The sequence below is a fragment of the Pinus tabuliformis genome, chromosome 4_2 (assembly GCF_031772625.1).
Source record: "Pinus tabuliformis cultivar Carrire ecotype Pingquan chromosome 4_2, CPIR1, whole genome shotgun sequence".
NCBI lineage: Eukaryota > Viridiplantae > Streptophyta > Pinopsida > Pinales > Pinaceae > Pinus > Pinus tabuliformis.
The window spans coordinates 16,579,486-16,599,842 of record NC_142304.1 but is presented as its reverse complement, the minus strand read 5'-3'; the positions used below and the strand labels follow the sequence as shown (position 1 = coordinate 16,599,842).

The following is a 20,357-nucleotide window of genomic DNA, read 5'->3' as shown; positions in this document are numbered from 1 at the left end:
AACCTTCATACTTTCGCATATGTGATGGGATCATCTATTTGTATTTATTGTGAAGAGTGATAAATGAGCCATTGGTCCAAGTGCCTTAGGTTCGCAAATTGCAATGACCCTTTAGATTGTTCAGCAAATGCCACAAAAACTCTAGACTTTGAATTAAACAAATTTCCAGACTTTGAATTTATCAAACTCAAAATTTTAACTTACACAGGGATATTAAACAGGAATTTCGGCCTTTTTCTTGCACAGGGAGCTCGGTCTCAAATGACTTTGGAGAGGTTCGGACATAGAATTAGGTTTCAAGGATCACGAAGCTTGGATCATGAATTCACAGAGATCATAGATAGTGCATTACAGCAGATTAATATATCAAGTAGCTCACAGAGATATATGTCACAAAATAAAAAGCTAAATAGTGTCACAAGGCTCGTACCTATTCACAGAGTCAAATCACATTAAAGGGGTACGAACTACCTGAGGAAGCTTCAATGCTCTCTTGATGCTATATAAAATCGCTTTTTATTTGGATCACAGTACAGGGATATGTTAATTTTAGGCAACAATGGTATGTTCTATGCTTTAAAGCAATTTTACTTCAATTTCTTTATGAGCCCAATATCAATTCCAGTTTAGCAATCACATAAACATGTAAGTAAAATGTTGTTGAACATAAACATTAACAGTAGAAGACAAGCCAAGACAAGAGGACACAAGATGTGGCACTAGCCAAAGGACAAACCCCAATGTGGGGAAACCCTTGATCAAATCTTCTTTTAGTCTTCAATAGTTCAGTAGAGAGAGATAATACAATTTACAAATTCTGATAATTTATAACAGCAATAAAAGAGCCTTAACCAGAAAAGTCAACATTGGTCAACAGGGAAGATTTCTTCTTCAATTCAGCTCGATCAAACCCAATCAACTTCTGCCTCCAACAGCAAGTCTAATCAACCCAAAACAGTCCGAAAAAGTCCAGTCAAAATTGGTCAACAAAAGTCAACCCTACGGCCAGCCCTAGTATAGTCAACGCTAGTCAAACAGGAGGTCAGATTGCCTCGGTTCTTGTGCCCAGATCTGCGGCCTGCTAGGACAAAATTCCTCCACCCAAAATCGCACCAAAAATAAGTCAACGCTTGGTCAACGCAGTCAAAACAACCTTCTGCAAATTCGGTCAACGGCTAGAACAGAAAAGTACAGTCCTTCTTCACACGTGTGGAGAGCTGCCCAGAAATCCATACCCAATCATGTGAGGAGAGAGAGATGTGTGAGAAGTGAAGTGTGTCCAAATGAGGATGAGGCATCATGTATTTATAGGCTAACGTTGAGGATGAATAGACGTGACTGTTGGGCTTTTGAGCCTACATGAGTTTGCTGGTCGACCTTGACAATTTGTCCATAATATAAATAAATTAATATCTTCATTTGTACATGTCAAAATCGAATGATCTTTAGATCAATCCTACACCTCTCCAAGAGAGGAATCTAATAAAAATATCAGTTGTTATAAATGAGATGACCCATGTGGAGTTTGGCCCTAGTTGCCAATTTTAAGAGGATAGAATCAAACCTTCAAAGGATTTTGGTCAATCCACAGAACAGAGACCTTAGAGATCATTCGAAGTGAAGCCTTTTTCCAATTGCTCATCGAACCTTGCTCTGAAACCATGTTAATTTTCTAGGTTACCTGTGGGAATGGGGTTTTTCTTCATCTGATAACTACTTCAATGATCAATACATTAGTTTCAAATAGCATTAAAAATTAATATCATTTAGGCAATTATACAGAAGAAAATCACCAACTAATAAACATGAAAGAGCAGTAAAGTAACCATAAAACAATGAGACAAGAGACACAAAAATTAGGCACACAACCAAGGCAAAACCCACAAGGGGAAAACCCAGAAAAGTTCTTCCTTATGAGAGAGAGAGAGAGTTTCCAGATTCATCTATACATCATAAATAAACATAGCAGAATAATAACCAAACTAAGAACCAAAATCATGATGAAGTGTCCTGTCAAAAACCATGTTCCTAAAATTTTGGCCATCCTTATAATTTCGGCCTCCTCCTAAAATTTCAACCCTCCTATAATTTCGTTGGATCAAAGATATGTGTGACCAAATTGTGTCCAAATGAGGAGAAATAATCTCCTTTATATAGCCTTCAAGTGGGGTTGAATTGGTGCCTCTTATGGGCCTAACCGACCTATTAATTTTGGAAGAAAAATTTAAAAATGCAAATTTTCCATTTATGTTTCAAGATGAAAATACTAATCATGGCTACCATATTTTCCAACAATACATTTGTGTTAATGGATGTGGTGGTGATTGATATTCCTGAAGTTTGGGGCATGTTACTATCTAGAAAGTGGGGTGCATCTGTAGGTGGCCAACTACAGATGGACCTATCATATCCCACTATTCCCCAACCTTACGAGACCCCATTCATCCTTTATAGGGAGCCTCAACTTCCTTTGAATGTTGAGGATTTAGATCCCTTTCCATATCCTAATCAACAACCTAAGACAAGGCATCTAGGTAAACCATCTAAACCAATTGATCTTCCTCCTCCCCAAGAAATCTGTCTTTTGAAAAGGCCTTCCTCAAAGTCAACCAAGCATAAAAAGCAGTGGGCACCAAAGTCTAAGACGGAGTTCCAAGTTAGAGAGATGGTATTGGTTGGTGATCATCCTCTTCATGTCAAAATCCATGGGAAGGTTGGTATTGGATATTAATATATAGCTAATCTTGATGGTGAACTTTGGCCCTCAACGATCAAAGCTAACCTGTTAATTTTAGGTATGTTCTATGCTGAGAGCAATTTAGTTCAATTTTTCATTTTAGCTCAATGACAATATTCAGATTAGCAATCACATCCGCATGATAGTAAAGCGCAGATAGAACATAAACATAAACATCAAAAGACAAGTCAAGACAAGAGGACATAAGATGTGGCACCAGCCAGGGACAAACCCCAATTTGGGGAAACCCTTGATCAATTCTTCTTATATTCTTTAATAGTTCAACAGAGAGAGAGATAGTACAAATACATTTGAAGTCAACACTTTGACTTGCCAAAATGAGAGATCGGACATCAGAGATCTTCACTATGAAGATGACATGTAGCAGATGATAGATCTAGAAAAACTCAACCAATTTCCCCAAAATACTGAAGCTTTCCTTCCATTGTTGCTTCACTGATCATGACAAGGTTGCCCATCTGGCAACTTGTACACGCTGAAATGACTGAAGCATATCTAGGTATACCTGATTACAGGTTAGGGCACAAACTCAGTGTGCTACAACATCTACAATACACCCCACAGTCCATCTAGAGACAGTGACTAGCCTTCATAAAGTCCTCCAATGAAATGCTGCATTATAGGACTGCTTACCTTATCGCAGCTCCTAAAAATATTGATGACTGCTTACTACACTAGTTGTCACTGCGACAAGATTTAGGGCATCAACTATACAGTTCTTCAGAGGTTGAGGGGAGACTCCATCATTGCCATGTGATCCAAGACTGACTTGATAATGCAACCCTTAGACAACCCTTGAAAACCTTTGCTGCTAGCTATGGCCTGTGGCCTAGCTCAGCAGTAAGATAGGCATATGGACCTCCAATGAATAGCTCTCAAGCATCATCAAACCTAGTTGTTAGTACTTATTTGATCCACATATGTTGTTCAGCTTTTCAACATATAACAGCGGCTTCATTACTTGGCCAAAGCATACAATAAACAACTCCTTTCATCATAGCAAACGTGTTGGCCTTCCAGGCTTATTCATGCAGTGATAAGACCCCTTCTTACTGTGGTTAAGAGTATCTCCTTAACTGCGTCTAATGGTTCTCTTTTACTAAAGTTTAAGGCCTCCCTCTTAACTGCGTCTAAGGTCTCTTGACTGCAACAACAGCTAGGGCAGCGGATAAGACTACGGATTTAGGCCTTCTGTAGTTGCGGATTAGGGCCTTCATTTAGGGCCTATATAAGCTGTGTATATAACCTCCTCTTAGCTGCGTATTAGGGCCTAGTTGCTGCAGAATAGGATCATTGTTTAGTTGTGAATAAGAGCTCAACAGACTGCGGATAGAGCTCCCTCCTTGACTGTGTAGTGCCTTCTCTTTTGATTGTGCCTTGATCTCGTTTATAGCAACAGTTAGAGCATCTCCCTTTAGGTCAGCGTTTAGACTGCTTCTCTCCTCCATGACAGCATTAAGGTCTCTCTCAGAATGCGGATTAGGGCATGGCATATTCCCTTTAACTACGTCTAGATGTTCCTTAGACTGCTGCTAGGGCATCCTCCTTTTAGATCTGTGGCTAGGATTAGTTCTCTTCTTAGGACAGCGTATTCTCTTAGAGACTTCTCCCTCCACCAAAACCCAAACAAGTGGAGAGGAAGAGATCACAAGATGTGTGTCAAAAATGACTTGCAAGCCACATCTATTTATAGTGTAACGTTGAGGATAAGATGGGGTAAATTGGTTGCTGGCTGACCTTGACGAATCATCACATAACACAAATAAATTCATATCTCCATGAATACATGTCGGAATCGGATGATCTTTAGATCAATCCTACACCTCTCGACAAGAGGAATCCAAGAAAAATATCAACTACCATAAATAAGAAGACCCACATGGAGTTTGGCCCTAGTTTCCAATTTTAACACTCCCTCTCAACTAGGGAGAACTCCATCTGCTAATCCATCTGCCAGTCTATACTATCTCTGCCATTAGTGCCCTGCACTGCTTTGCTGAACTATGAAGAAGAAGAAGCGAATGAGAATGTATCATACCATTCTCTACTGACCCGAAGTCAGTCCCATATAAAGAGAGTGTCTCATACCACTCTTACTGATCCGAAATCAGTTCCAAATAGACAGAGTGTCATACCACTCTTACTGATCAGAAATCAATTCCAAATAAAGAGAGTGTGTCATACCACTCTTACTGATCTGAAATCAGTTCCAAATAAAGAGAGTGTGTCATACCACTCTTACTAATCAGAAATCAGTTCCAAATAAAGAGAGTGTGTCATACCACTCTTATTGATCCGAAATCAGTTCCAAATAAGGAGAGTGTGTCATACCACTCTTACTGACCCGAAGTCAATTCCAATTGATCCCAGATCAATATCATCCTAGCATAGGAAGTATGGTACTACACGATGCGTCCATCAGTAGTACTATGGTCCCTATCCTCATTTCCCTACTCATTGGCCAAATGAGAGGTACTTCCCATAAGTCTCGGACTGCATGGGTAGGATGTCTTAGCAGGAGAAGGATGAACCATTCATCGTGCCTACATGTCGCCATGAGGTATCCCAGGGGAAGGCTGAACCACTCACCCTGTACACAACAAATCACTAGGGGAAGGCGGAACCATTCACCCTATGATTGTGTCTCAATAGGAGAAGGATGAACCACTCATCCTACCTATACATACCAAACCACTAGGGGAAGGCTGAACCACTCACCCTATGGTTACTCATCGCTCCAAGAAGTACCCCCAAGCCCCCCGGAGCTCCCAGAGCTCAATGTCTATATCATACAGGACCCTCTCCACGACTCCTAGTCGTTCTCGGAGAGTTAGGAATTTGACCTTTCCCAGGGGCTTCATCTGAATATCGGCGACCTGCACATCAGTCCCAAAATGATGGAGCATTCTTGCTCCCCATTGTACCATATCTCAGATAAAGTGGTACCTGATGTCTATATGCTTGGAGCGATCATAGAATACGGGATTCCTCAACAATCGAAACCCACTCTGGTTGTCAAAGAAGATCACGATGGTATCCAACACATGTCCAAACATATCACAAAAGAGCTTCCACAACCAGACAGCTTCACAAGAGGCCATACTCTTAGCCATGAATTCGGCCTCAGCGGTGCTTAAAACAACCGTCTTCTGCTTCCTGCTCATCCAGGATATCGAAGAGAACCCAAAGAGAACCAGCACCCAGAAGTGGATCCTCCACACTGCCTATCCAATCAGCATCAGAATAACAATGCAGCCTCACAACTCCAGCAATGTATCTCAATCCATGAGAGATTGTGCCCTGAAGATATCTCAAATGATTCTTGGCACCAATCTAGTGAGGCTCAACAATATATGACCTCAACATGCGAACTGCAAAACATATATCCGGACGGGAGTTCACCAAGAATATCAATGCTAGTATGAGTTTATGAAACTCAGAGGCATTTCCCAAATCAGGGCCGGCATCACTACCGCATAACTTCTTAAAGTTGGGCTACATCGAGGTAGTCAAGGGGTTGCAGTTCACCATTCCAAATCCGAAATCCAACTCCCACTTACTTTTGCAAATGAGAGGGTCTGCACCAGTCAAAAAGAGGTCGTCCTCATAAGGTACCAATATGAGAGGTCTATCATCCACAACCTTAAAGCAATGGTTTGGATCGTCTTCACTCCTAGTGTATCTCAGCTTCATCAGATAGCTATTAATCCTCTCATACCAAGCCCAAGGTGCTTGCTTCAAACTAGAGAGAGCTTTCTTCAACCTGCATACATGAGATTCCCGATCATGAATCTCAAAACCCTCGGGTTGATCCACATCTGTGGTCTTGCTATTACAAGAGGGGAATGGTCCCCTTGTAGGTTTTCCTTTGGTACATCTTGGACATGTACCTCCATGCTTTTCCTTGATTTCAGGCATCCTTGTCACCATCTGTCTCACATTGCTAGGGCCTTACAATGAAGATGGGCAAACCTCCGATGTCATAAAAGTGATGTGTCACACGACATGGTCCCCAATGTACTTCCTGCAACTTGATACAAATTGCCAACCCTCAACCCAAAAGCATTTTAAATTCCTTTTCCAAACACATACCTTTCCATCATTGAATGCCACCTTGTAACCTTTGACTTCCATTGCCGAAATGGACATCAAGTTCTTCTTGAGATCAGAACTTCTTGTAAATGAATTTTGTTACCCTCATTCAATTGAAGGGTAACATTCCCTACACCCTTTCCGGGATAGGTGGCATCGTCTCCAAGAATAATCTCCACGATTGTCTCCTTCTCTATCAAATTAGAGAGAGCTTCCTTGTATCTGATGAAGTGCCTTGAAGCACTACTATTAATAAGCCAGATTCCCAAAGAGTCCGGAGGAGAAGTAGTGGAGAGGGCCGATATAAGATAATACTCCTTTTGCTTATCAGAAACAACATTTGATTCTTCATACCTGGAGTTCCTTGCTTTCTTGAAGAGTCGGCCATTTCCTTGATGACTTGCATTCCTTTTTCCTTTGCCATTGTACCTATCATTCCTTCGATCATTGAAGATACCCCTGGAATGATTGTTATCGTCATCAAGTGATGTGTCCCTTCTATTCGGACACTCCCTGGCCAAACTTATTACAAGCAAGGCATCTGCCTTTCCTTCCACCCTTAGTGTACTTGTTCTTTGTAGCAGCGGGTGCATTTGATGGAGGCTCAGGGATTTTACCCTTCACTGAGGAACCCATTGAGCCTTTGACCTTGTCCAACTGCCTTCGATGATTGCTCTTTCACTCTTGCTTAGGCTTTGTCATCACCTCAACTCTGATACCATGTTAATTTTAGGTATCTTCTATGTTGATAGCAATTTACTTCAATTTTTCATTTTAGCTCAACGATAATATTCAAATTAGCAATCACATCAACATGATAGTAAAGTGCAGATAGAACATAAACATAAACATCAGAAGACAAGTCAAGACAAGAGGACACAAGATGTGGCACCAACCAGGGACAAACCCAATGAGGGGAAACCCTTGATCAATTCTTCTTATATTCTTCAATAGTTCAGCAGAGAGAGAGATAGTAGAAATACATTTGAATTCAACACTTTGACTTACCAAAATGAGAGATCAGACATCAGAGATCTTCACAATGAAGATAACACAATGCAGCAGATGATAGATCTAGAACAGCTCAACCAATTTCCCCAAAATACTGAAGCTTTCCTTCCATTTTTGCGTCACTGATCATGACAAGGCTGCCCATCTGGCAATATACGCTGAAAGGACTAAAGCATATCTAGGTATACCTGATTACAGATTAGGGCACAAACTCAGTGTGCTACAGCACCTGCAATACACCCCACAGTCCATCTAGAGACAGTGATTGGCCTTCATACAGTCCTCCAATGAAACGCTGCATTATAGGACTGCTTACCTTATCGCAGCTCCTAAAAATACTGATGACTGCTTATTGCACTACTTATCAATGCTACAGGAATTAGGGCATCAACTATACAGTTCTTCAGAGGCTGAGGGGAGACTCCATCATTGCCATGTGATCCAAGACTGACTTGATAATGCAACCCTTAGACAACCCTTGAAAACCTTTGCTGCTAGCTATGGCCTATGACCTAGCTCAACAGAAAGATAGGCATATGGACCTCCAACGAATAGCTCTCAAGCATCATCAAACTTGGCTAGCTGTCAGTACTTATTTGATCCACATATGCTATTCAACTTTTCAACATATAACAGCAGCTTCATTACTTGGCCAAAGCATATGATAAACAACTTCTTTCATCACAGCAAACGTGATGTCCTTCCAGGCTTATTCATGTAGTGATAAGACCCCTTCTTGTTGTGGTTAAGAGTCTCTCCTTGACTGCATCTAAGGGTTCTCTTTTACTGAAGTTTAAGGCCTCCCTCTTAACTGTGTCTAAGGTCTCTTAACTGCGGATTAAGGGCTAGATAAACAACAGCTAGGGCAGCGGATAAGATTGTGGATTTAGGCTTTCTGTAGTTGCAGATTAGGGCCTTCATTTAGGGCCTATATTAGATGTGTATAGAACCTCCTCTTAGCTGCATATTAGGGCCTAGTTGCTGCGGAATAGGATCACTGTTTATCTGTGAATAAGGGCTCAACGGAATACGGATAGAGCTCCCTCCTTAACTGCATAGTGCCTTCTCTTTTGATTGTGCCTTGATCTCGTTTAGAACAGCAGTTAGGGCATCTCCCTTTAGGTCAACGTTTAGACTTCTTCTCTCCTCCATGACAGCGTTAAGGTCTCTCTCAGAATGCGGATTAGGGCATGGCATATTCCCTTTAACTGCGTCTAGATGTTCCTCCTTTCACTGTGGCCAGACTGCTGCTAGGGCATCCTCCTTTTAGATCTGTGGCTAGGATTAGTTCTCTTCTTAGGACAACGTATTCTCTTAGAGACTTCTCCCTCCACCAAAACCCAAACAAGTGGAGAGGAAGAGATCACAAGAGGTGTGTCAAAAATGACTTGCAAGCCACCTCTATTTATAGTGTAACGTTGAGGATAAGATGGGGTAAATTGGTTGCTGGCCGACCTTGACAAATTGTCACATAACACAAATAAATTCATATCTCCATGAATACATGTTGGAATCGGATGATCTTTAGATCAATCCTACACCTCTCAATGAGAGGAATCCAAGAAAAATATCAGCTTCCATAAATAAGAAGACCCACATGGATTTTGGCCCTAGTTGCCAATTTTAACATAACCTCATCACCCCTTTCCTGGGTACATGACATTACATGTTATGCATGGTAGTATAGAATGCATTGCATGTCATTTTTGCATAACTACCATCATCATAGTATGTTCTCATGTAGACTAGATTGCATTGTAGATTAGACTTGCATCTTAGTATAGATTTATTTTTTTGTATGGATTTATTATTTGATGAAAAACATGAGCGATAAAGGTATGCCCAATACACATGCTCCCAATAGTTGTATTGTGATGTGCAAGGTACAGGTCTGCGTCCCAGGAGATTGTTGGAGTTTTCATGAACTCCTTGTTTGATTACAAGGATCATGTGCTCTACGGTGAGCTCATGTCTCAGTGGGAGCCAGATATTAGCCACCAAAAGTGGGTACCCATAGGAGAAATTTTCTCCTATTCATCTTATTTTAGTCGACAACCCCTGGCAGCCACCTTGTAGTCGAAGTGATGTGCCAAATTATCTCCACTACCTGCATCATGATATGTTTCCTCGCCCATTTGTCAAGAGCACATGTTAGAAGGTGGGCAATCTAATGCAAAAGGTATGTTATTCATTGCGCAATCGGGTGCTTATGCTTGTTTTTCATTTGGACATTTGGCATGGATTATTGGGTGACTTGGAAGAAGGAAGGGTTTTGACTATGGTTTTGTTTCCTCGACTTAAATGTGGAGTTAATCTTCAATCTTAGTCCATTGACACCTCCCCTATTGGCCTATGACTTTAGGAAGGGCACTACTTGGGAAATCCCGGTTTTGATAGCATGGTCCTATTTTCTCCATTCCATTTTTATCACTTTCCTCCACACATTACGAGCTCTATACTCCATCTTCCCGTTCTAGGTCCACATGACCATGGGTCCACTGGGTCATCGCACACCCCCTCTCCTTGTCCACATATCTAGGTCAGGCCTAGAATTTTTCCCTAGGAGGTTGATGCAGCTAAAAGAAAAGTAAAAAGCATATCATGGCCACAAGCGATAAACAAAAAAGAAAAAAAATCATAAAAATGCAAAAGATGGTCGATACATTAATATTAGCACAGGGGCAAAAGCCAAACATGAGCTCTACCTCTTATCATTGTGGATATACCCTGGTTCCTAGGGCCAATGTTGCCCTAGCACATCATTAAAAAGGAACCATTGCATGTCCCAACCCCCGGTGGAAGATGAACTGCCCCACCTTTAAGGGGGTGAACCACTACTACACATCATTCACAGCATGTTCTCGTTTCCTAAAGCTTTGAGCAGTAATACAAAGAAAAATCAAGTAAAGGCAAAAGGCAATATAAGGGGTGGAAAAACAAAGATCGGGGTAACTCATGCATCCATAATTGCTCCCTCATCACATCTATTCACCTAATATGTGGACTTCCTTATCATTGCTACCTCTCTGACCATGGCATATGGCCCTGAGACCCCTCTATCCCGTTTCTGTTCCATTATTATTCACATGCCACTTATTGATTGAAGGATGTACCAGGGATCTGTATTTCCCCTTAGGGCTAGGAACACCTAATAGGATCGTCTATTAGCCACTCTTACCTAGGGAGGTAACACTATTCGTGACCAAAGCCCCAAATTTGGAAGGGAAGCCCCATATGAAGTGTCAATTTGCCCTTGACTAACAAACTTGGTTCACTTAGATGCACTAATGATTATTGTACCTAATGGTGAAGATGCAGCACTGGACATTGTGTGTGATTGGCAGGTGACTTTCATCATGGGCTAGGCAACTTAACTAGGGCCCAAGTCCACTAGAGGAGCATTATAACACCCTACAACTGAATCGTTGAGAACCATGGGACTCCTACTACTTGCAAAGCATCATTCCACTCCATGGGCACCTACAGCAATATGCACTTTGCCCCGCATTATTCATGAGATGATGCACTTGGACCAGCATGCCCCAACCGGCTTAATAGTGTGCAAATGGTTTGGAAGCTGATCTAAGACCCATATGAGGTTTTTCCTATGTTGCACGGGGAACCATCCCCACCAAAATTCATGCTGTTTTCCTCGTCCCAATAATCCAGGTACTTTGGAACTCGTCGGAAACTTCCCAATTGGTTGGGGACTCCATCAAGGACTTGGGGATTTCCAGGCCGTCCCTCGAAAAATCGAGAACTTTTCAGGGGACTTTAGGACGTCCCCCAATATCATGCACATTAAACTTTAAAAAAAATTAAATAAAAAAAAAAAATTTGAAAACCTAAGTTCTAAACTTTAAAGTCAAAAAATTAAAAAACAAATTTTGAAACCTAATCCCTATCGCAACATAAAACTATCACATACTACACACTACACTACACGGCGGCGGTGAAGGTAAACATTGTTAAAGAGACACAACAGTGAAAGTAAACACAAGTTGCAAAGGTTGCAGGTAAACACTGAGCTCGAGCAAAGGTTGCGGGTAAACACAAGTTGTGAGGGTTGCAAGTAAGATTCGAGCGAAGTCTGAGATGGTGGGAGAAGGTAAATGTTGAACAAAGAACTCCATTCAAGGCGGCAAAGGTGTTAGGCCCCTATACTACTAGTGTAACCCCTTATTGTTATTAGTACAACCCACTTATTATATTGATGTACCCATGTAGTGCCCATATTGTTACTATTGTGCCACATAGAAGCCCGCTATTGTTATTATTGTGCCCTTACATTATTATTGTTATGTCGGCTCTGATTATGTTATGACCCCTTAGACTCCTATATATAGAAATGAGGTCTTTTCATTTGTATCATCCAAGAATTGTTCATTTATGTAATGTAAAGGAGGTTGCCCCCTCGAAGAGGCTGAATTCTAAGGCGTTGATCTATCTTTATCTTTTCTTGAGCTGGTTCCATAACATTTGGTATCAGAGCTTTGGATTCTAGGGTTTTGCTACTCCAAACAGGTCATCGTGGCATTTTCGCTATAACTTTTTTCTGCGACGTTTCAGAATTTGCAAAAAAAAAACCCATTTGAGAAGAAATCGCGCTGAACCTCGGGTCCGAATTTCAAAGCATTTCGCGCTATATTTGCGGAGATATGATCTGAGGAAGTTGGTCTTTTTGCAGACTCCTGAATTACATTCCAAACAGGTGACCTAGGCAAAATCGCCATAACTTTCTCTCTAGGGATCGGAATGAAATTTCGTAAGAAGGTACAGAAAGAGGACGGACTGTAGTTTCTTGTATATATTTTTTAGAGCCAAAGGTCGAAACAGTGACACGTGGCACTTCATACAAGTTCGTTCTTCTGGAAAGGTCTATAATCAGGTCATCTTGGGAGATTGTGCATAACTCTTTCTTGGAGAATCCAATTTGGATCAGACTAGTGGCATTGGAAAGAGGACACAGAGAGCTACTACAGGTCGCAATTTCAAAACTTAAAGATCTGAAAGTACAGAGTTACAGTCGTTTCAAGATCGAGCTCCTAAAATCAAGAAAAAGCAAGATGAGGAAGTTTGATGGCAAGGATCTGGTAAATTGGATACTTCAGATGGAGCAATATTTTGATCTACATGGTGTACCGTTGTTACAAAAGGTATGTATTGCATCTTCATATTTAGAACCGGATCAATTTTTATGGTATGAAGGGCTTTGTTCTCGTAAACAACTTGTTACGTGGTCAATTTTCACGAAGGAAATGATAGCACATTATGAGGATACAAAGAGCAACACCTTCTTCAGAGCAACACCACAACAATTGGAAAGAGTAAAAGGGCTTTGTGACATAGTGGAAAGCAAAATTATGGAAACTAGGAAGCATACCCCTCACAACTATAAAGATGGAAGTGTTGTTTCTCCCAGCCTTCCACAACCTACAAGGGTTACACCACAACAATTGGAAGAAAAAAGAGAAAAAGGGCTTTGTTACAATTGTGATAGCAAATGCACTAAAGGTCATAAGTGTGCTGAGAAGAAATTATTTTACATAGAATATGAAGAGGAGGAAGAAAAGGATCAAGAAACATCAAAAGAAGAGGATATACGCCAGGACCCCACCCCAGAGAAAGAAGAAATGAATCATACCATATCTTGTAAAGCATTGGCAAGAATTACCACTCCTCAAACTCTCAAGATAGAAGGACATATCAAGAAGAAAAAGGTGCAAGAAGTGAAAGATCACATTGAGAAAGAAGAAATGAATCCAACCATATCTTGTAATTCATTGGTCGAAATTACCACTCCTCAAACTATCAAGATAGAAGGACATATCAAGAAGAAAAATGTTCAAGAAGTGAAAGATCACATCGAGCATCAAGAAATGAATCCGACCATATCTTGTAAAGGATTGGAAGAAATTACCACTCCTCAAACTCTAGAGATAGAAGGACATATCAAGAAGAAAAAGGTTCAAGCAGAGAAAGATCACATCGAGCATCAACAACAAGTTCTCCAACTTTTAAAGGATAATGCCACTTCAGTGCAAAATCAAACGAAACAACAGGTAGATCAACATCGTAGTGAAAAATGTTTTGATGTAGGTGATTGGGTATTTTTACTGCTACATCTCAAGCAAGCTATTTATGAGAAGGAAACGTTGGCAATACTACATGCACTTAAAAAATGGCGACCTTACCAAATGGGAAGACTCTTCAAGGATGAGGATGTGGAAGCATTGTTTTGTGCAATTTCTATTATCCAACCAGATTGGATAAATGAAGCAAGGGATGAATGGAAGAAGGACGAAGAAGTATGGCCACTTATTCAAAAGTTGCAAAAGATCCCAATTCAAACAATATTGCCAGAAATTGAAGAGGAAGGAAAAATCATATTGGAACCTGGAGCAGTCATAGAAACAAAAACCCGACAGCTACGAAATCGATCAATTTCAGAGTATCTCATCAAGTGGAAGAACTTACCCGCTGAAGATTCCACATGGGAGGACAAGAATTTTATACAGAAGCATCAAGAACTACTCAAGCGTTGAGGACAACGCTTTTTGAAGGAGAGGGGCATGTTAGGCCCCTATACTACTAGTGTAACCCCTTATTCTTATTAGTACAACCCACTTATTATATTGATGTACCCATGTAGTGCCCATATTGTTACTATTGTGCCACATAGAAGCCCACTATTGTTATTATTGTGCCCTTACATTATTATTGTTATATCGGCTCTGATTATGTTATGACCCCTTAGACTCCTATATATAGAAAGGAGGTCTTTTCATTTGTATCATCCAAGAATTGTTCATTTATGTAATGTAAAGGAGGTTGCCCCCTCGAAGAGACTGAATTCTAAGGCGTTGATCTATCTTTTCTATCTTTTCTTGAGCTGGTTCCATAACAAAAGGTAAACAGAGTTGAGAGAAGTCGAGTGAATGTTGCAGATGACGTAAGAGTTGAGCAGCAGGGTGAAGTTTGAGACTCTTAATTTGGGATTTATAATTAGATTTTAATGACTTATTCATGTTTACTCCATGAATTAATTTGCCTTCAATTTGAATTTGTCTCTTTCTCCATGTTTGTGACAAACCTTTTTTTGACATGAATTTTTGAAATTTCCCTATGCCACAATCACCATGACTTTAATACCATGTTAAAAATATGCAAGAGACAAGTAGGAGAGACCAAATGAGAGATAAGATGATATATCAATGTGCTACTAAATTACTAGTGGTGTTGTCTATATACGTAGCAAGTTCCATTATTCATTTTAGGAACCAATCAACTAATTCCTTGAATACATTAACATAAACATCATTTATTATATATAATTTATTTCACTTTATGACATTATTACTTTTGTACATAACATTTGTTACTCCTGAAATAAACATTACAATGGCTAACTCATCTTTAACACTTAATGTTATAAGGTAAATAGATGGGATGGTAATACTCTTTGTGCTTTGTAAATAATAGTGATTCTGAATGATTATGATATACATTACACTGATGACAGGTCCCATAAGGTTCTTAATTTCTAGACTTTTAATTTGGGATTTATAATTAAATTTTAATGACTTGTTCATGTTTATAGTTGTATTAAATTTTACTTTGTCTTTAAAGTTCAGCTGCCATTTAAATTTTGAAATGATTCATCATGTATCATAAAATGATTATGTAAACAGCAGTAGATTGTAGGTTGTAGTAGACTAATAGTACTTCTTAAGTTCTTGACAATGGGCAAAGATGACGAGATTTGTTTTTTCAATGCACAATGATGATTAGATAGTATTAGACTTCAGTATTTTATTTTGTAATTTGAATTTCAAAATTAGTAACAGTTCTAATTTTTATATTTTAATTTTTCATTCATGTTTATGTTGAATTACTTGATTTTATTTTTATTTTTATTTTTTAATAGATGTAAAAATTAATTGCCGCACTTACCATCCCCAACTTGTCGTCTCCTGAAAATTTGGGGTGCGCTCTAGCCATCCCAGAAACTCGTCCCCTGTACCCCCTGTTCCCCCATCCCCACAGCCAATGCAACATTGGGTTTTTCTCACCCCTTCAGACATGGGAGGGCTAGCACCATCCTCACAGCCCTCAACGTTGTAGCAAAATCAGGGTATTCTATCACCAGGAGACCTATGAGACCCATTTTTTGAAGCAAACACAAAACGAGGGTCCACGGGATGATTTACAAGGAGATTTAGGGGCCAACCTCTATATCATGATTTATAGAGCCTTCTGCACTCACTTTGGTATTGGAGGAGCCCAACACATGCCCTAGAAGGGCCTAAACATGCATGACGTCAGCATTTCGACCTCTCTTTGTGGGTTAATTATTATGTTTTTACATTGGCTATGAGGTTGGCTTGTACCTCACTTAGTATTATCCCCTTATTTTATGACTTGAGGGGATTTTAAGCTAAATTAGAGATCATTGGACATGCATATATTTGAGAGACCATTTGATCTTTATCCTCATCACCACTTGGAGAATTTGGACCTCTTGAAAAGAATTCAAACTTGTTTCTTTTTGGCTATTGGAGTATTCTTGGATGCATTTCAATGTTTGGAAGCTATCTTGGATTGTCTTTGGAGCTATTTCTTTAGTGAATGGATGGATATACTACATGTTATCTTGTAAGAACCCATTGTTGAAGAATTTTTTCTTAAAATTGTCTAATGTAAGGAATTGTTGCTTCTGCCCATGGGGCTTTGGATTGATGGTGAATGGGTGCATTGTTAAGGCACTTCATGTGATAGGTCATTGGTTCAAATCCCCCATGGGTCTTACCTACCAAAAAAAAAAAGGAATTGTTGCTTCTAGATTATGCTTATTTGTGCCCTAATAATTGAAAATTAATTTTTGAAAGGCTATCTAGTTGAGAATTGCATATGTTACTCATTGTATAACATGTAATGAATGTTCCTAGTGGAGGAACTCTTGTAACTCTCCATCAAATTCCATTTTGCTTAGAAGTGAGTAAATGCTAGAAACCGATACCTAAGGCATTAATTTTTGGCCTCCTTAGAAATGATTTAGCTTATCTTGAACATCCTTGACTCCATATGCCCAAAGGACAAGGCACTAATCCGATTCCTTGGTAATAATTCTCATTTTTCATCCATAAATTTTCCTCTTGAAATTTTGGCCCTCTTAAGGCTAGGATGTCTAACTAGGGCTTAGAGCGAAATCCTTTGGGAGAGGTTTTGTTGGAACTTGAGAGCTTAAACATCAAGTGGAGGGTCTTGGCTACTTGACCTATAAATTTGGTGGGTGTCCACTTAAGTTTCCTCCATAAAGTCTCTTGCCCTAGGTGTTGCCCTAAGATGAAAGCCCTAGTTTCTCTTCCTTAACATGGCGACTTCTTTGAAGGTTGTATGAGCTTGGTACTTGTTGAAGTATATCATAAGAAGCCTTTTCTCTTAATTGCCTTAACCTCAGTAACTCCTATACCTAAGCAAAATCAACAAACCCTAGGTTTTGTGCATTTTCTTCCTAGGTCTCTTATAGAAAGCGCATTGCTTCTTGGTGAAGCCTTATACCTGAAATTTGAGTCTTTCTTAAGAGATTCTAGCCTATCACCTTATACCCTAACCTTAGAATACCTTTCATAAGGTGATCCTATCCTACCAAGACTCCTCCCATCAGTGAAAGTCTGTAAAGAGCATGGAGTTTTGGTTAAGGTGACATTGGGCCTCTACCCCATTGTTAGCACTTAGTTTAGCTTCTTGTCTTGTAGATTTTCCATCTCCAATATCTGCTAGATTTTGTGGTAACAAATCTTACTGTGGTCTCAATGTAAATTTGTTGTCTTGGAGATATGTTTGGGTGTTCCGCTACCCCAATTTGAACCTGGACTGTCACAGGTTGGCCTTCAAAGACCCTACATTAACCCAACCACTCTAAAGCAAGTGTCCGCTGCCTTAGGACACGTTCAATTGTTGTACCACTGCCTCAAATAGCCTCAAGCAGAAACGTTAGCCTCAGATGATGCCATAGAGGGCCTTTGTTGTCACTGGTAATGATTTCAATGGCCCAGACAAGTTCTACTATTAATTCGCGGCACCATAATGCCCAGCCTATCTCACTACCCTAAATAAGAGCCTTAATATGCCCGCTGACTTGGGAAGAGACCTTAATCCGTCTTGTCGTCCTATCACAGTTGTTCAATATGAGAAGATGCCACAGGATGGGTTTCGTTGCTTCAGGATTCTCCTCAACCAAGCCTCAATGCCACAAAAATTTCTTAGTCCAAAACAATCCACAGAAAATTGTGTCATTTCTTGCCAAAACCAAATAAGAAAATACCTCGGAATATTATGATTCAACAAAATATAGAAAGGAGAGGATTAGCTAGGGTGGGATCATCACTACTGAAACCAATCAAGGGAAAAAGGGGTCTTAAAATCCTCAGAGCCTCAACTCACAAAACAAAATATCCAATCCACAAAGATAATAAAATGATTCCATCTCTCTCCTATTTATAGATTCCTTATGGGGTCCCTCCTCCTTATTTTAGTGTGAGGGGGTTACAAATTTAGCCCCCAGTTACCCCAAATTTACCCAATGTTGCCCCAAAATAATGGATAATGGGTTTCCCCCTTTATCATCAACTATAGCCTACAGGGTTGGATAGGCTATTCCGTCCTTCTTTGGGAAATTAATCAATGGGGAACATTGCATATTATATCTTTCAAGACACTATATCATATACTTTGGACTATAATTGGGGTGACAACACACCTTTTCAGTTTTTCTAGCAAGTTTTCAACATTGCCCTCTATATTTCTTGCTTTTTCAGCTTTGAGGGCAAAGCTTTATAATGAGGATTGCATGTTGTGTACCAAACCACGACATCCTTATTAAGTATTAGACTCTATGTACATGTACATGAGCTATTTTGTATGTGAGCTCATCATTAAAATAATGTTCCAGCACTAGGCATTTATAGTATATTATTCCAATATTAGGGCCTAATCACTCTTATTAGTGGCATAAACTCTATGTTGGGGGTTTTACCTCTCTATTAATATAAATAGGGGTTTCTGCCTGTCATATGTCTCATATCATACTATCATTTTTGTTTATTGGAGAAGTATTCCTCCATTACTTGGATTTGCAAACACAATCCAGCCCTGGTTTTGTGTAATATCCTTTAGGAGATTTTACCCTTAGGATTACAAGAGCACGTGACAATATTGTAACAGTATCACAATATTCCATCTATTTTGCAATTAGAGATAATATTGAATGCTCAAACAAAATAAACTCATTATCAATTCATGCAAATGTAGGCAATCCAACAACACATAATAGGACTACAAATCCACAGTTCTCCCAATATCATACCAACGTTTACGTTCACAACAATGGTTGTTGCAGCAGCATAACCCAACTGCCCTAATTCTAATGTTCTGACCTTACAACCAGCCTCAGTAATAGCACCTTGGCTCCCGCTGCTATAGGCAAATCAACCAAACTTCGTTTTCCTTACTGCCACTTCACAGTGCCCGCCACTGCAATTTCTCCCCACAAACTTGCTACCTTCAAAGATACTTCAACATACGTTTGCCACTTCCATCAAGAGAACTTCAGGAATGGTCGCAGCCACAGGACGGCTCAGTCAAGCCGTCACTGTCCAGAATAGAGCCTCAGGAGATCTTGCTGCCGCAGATTCCTGCCTTCTAAGCCTAAGCTGCCAAAGGAAATGCCCTTAAGGTGGGCCGTAGCCTCAGGTGGAGACTCAGGAGTATTCACTGCCCAATAGTGCCTCAAATTAATGTGCCGCCACAGGGAAAAACACATCCAAGATGGGCCGCAGCCTCAGGGAGAGACTCAGGGGTATTTCGTTGCCAATTAGTATTTAGTACTAATGCACTTCCACATAGAATTCTTCTGCTACCTCAGAAATATTTCATTATTCAGATAGTACCTCAGAAACCTTGCTGTCTCACACTTGCTGCCTCAGAATCCTTGTTGCCACAAGATTGATAAGTGCTGCCTCAAAAACTTTGCTAAACAGAGCAGAGAGAATTGATTGGCGAGGATGGAATCTTTCACCACTGAAACCAATTAGAAAGAAAGGGGTCTTAAAACCCTCCAAGAGCCTCAGCTCACAAATCAGAAAAATCCACAATCCATGATGAGTAAAATGATTCTCCTCTCTCCTTTTTATAGATTCCCTTTGGGGTCTTCCCTCCTAATTTTAATTTGAGGGGCTAACAAGTTTCCCTCCATTTTGCCCCAAATTTGGCTTTTACCACAAGTTTTCCTCCAATTACCCCAAATTATCCAATGTTACCCCAATAACATCAAATAATGGGTTCCCCCCTTTACAAATGACTATAGCCTATAGGGTTGGATAGGCTACTTCATCCTCCTTGGGCCATTTAATTAGAAGAGGACATTACAGTTTGTAGGTTCCCTGCTCTTTTCTTTGCTTTTTAGCTATTTACTTTTGTTTCCATTTTGGTTATT

General features: G+C 40.0%; 1 protein-coding gene across 4 annotated transcripts in view; it reads right to left on the bottom strand.

Annotated features, from left to right (window-relative positions):
- Positions 1-20,357, bottom strand: part of LOC149168144 (protein BREAST CANCER SUSCEPTIBILITY 1 homolog) — a 136,390-nt gene that overhangs the window by 112,647 nt on the left and 3,386 nt on the right. The gene's annotated exons all lie outside the window — the stretch shown is intronic.